The following is a 1,147-nucleotide window of genomic DNA, read 5'->3' as shown; positions in this document are numbered from 1 at the left end:
AGTGGCTCACAACCATCTGCCTCCAGTCCCAGGGGGAGCTGATGTCCTCTTCTGGCCTCTGTGGGCACCAGGCACACAAGCAGTACACAGACATACTTGAAGGCAAAACACCCAAATACATTTAAAAAAAAAAAAGCTACAAATAAATGGAAATGGAATTCAGAAAGCTGTGTTCTGACTGGAGAAAGCTCTGTCAACAGACATCAGGGGACCATTTCCCAGCTATATTAAAAATCACTGGCTGTTCACCCAGAGGGCCTGAGTTCAATTCCCAGCAACCACATGGTGACTCCCAACCATCTATAATGAGATTTGATGCCCTCTTCTGGTGTGTAGGCACACATTTATTATGTATGTACACATAATAAATAAATAAACCTTTTAAAACGTTCAAGTTTTTCCTAAATGTTATTTTAAAACATCTGGAAGTTGTCTTAAGCAAAGAATCCTAGAAATCGGAACTATAATCCGCTGCTAATTTCCCAGCACTGCCTTTGCTCCTGTCTACAGGAAGTCTGTGCCCTCACTCCCAGGCCCTGTGATGTTACTGTATAGGTCCAAAACGATTGCAGGTGGGGTTAAAGAGTTCAAGGTGTCCCAGCCAGTGCGATCACAGGAGTCCTCCTGAGTGAAAGAAGGGCACGGGGAGCCCCGAGAAGGAAACAAGATGAAGAAACACAAGGTTGGGGGAAGATGATGGCTGCTTCAAAAGAGGAAGAACTCAGGAGCCAGGGGTTGTGTTCTGGTCTAGAAGTAAGAAGCAAGGGGAAGGTTCACCCCTAAATTCTCCAGAAGCAACACAGCCCTGCAGATCTCTCCGGCTCAAAACGGCCTTGACTCCAAAACTTTAAAATTGATTTCTGGTGTTGTAAGCCAAGTTCGGGGTGGGAATCTGTTCTGGCAGCAACAGAAAATGGCTACAGGGATAGCTGTTAAGTTGTTAGTACCTTATCCTGTGAGAATTTCTGCATTTCGATAATCACATCTCATCGGATTTTTGTGTTATGAAACTCCATGTGTGGAGCTGGAAGACAGCTGTAGGGGCACTTTCTGCTCTCCTGGAGGACCAGGGTTCAGTTCCCTGCACCCACAAGGCAGTTCACAGTCCCAGGAGATATGCCGCCCTCTTCTGGCCTCCTTGGGCACC

Source organism: Microtus oregoni, unplaced genomic scaffold (assembly GCF_018167655.1).
Source record: "Microtus oregoni isolate MIOR12 unplaced genomic scaffold, Mior012 000054F_ref0000373, whole genome shotgun sequence".
NCBI classification, from domain to species: Eukaryota; Metazoa; Chordata; class Mammalia; order Rodentia; family Cricetidae; genus Microtus; species Microtus oregoni.
The sequence above is the reverse complement of the archived record's forward strand: the minus strand, read 5'-3'. Positions refer to the sequence as shown.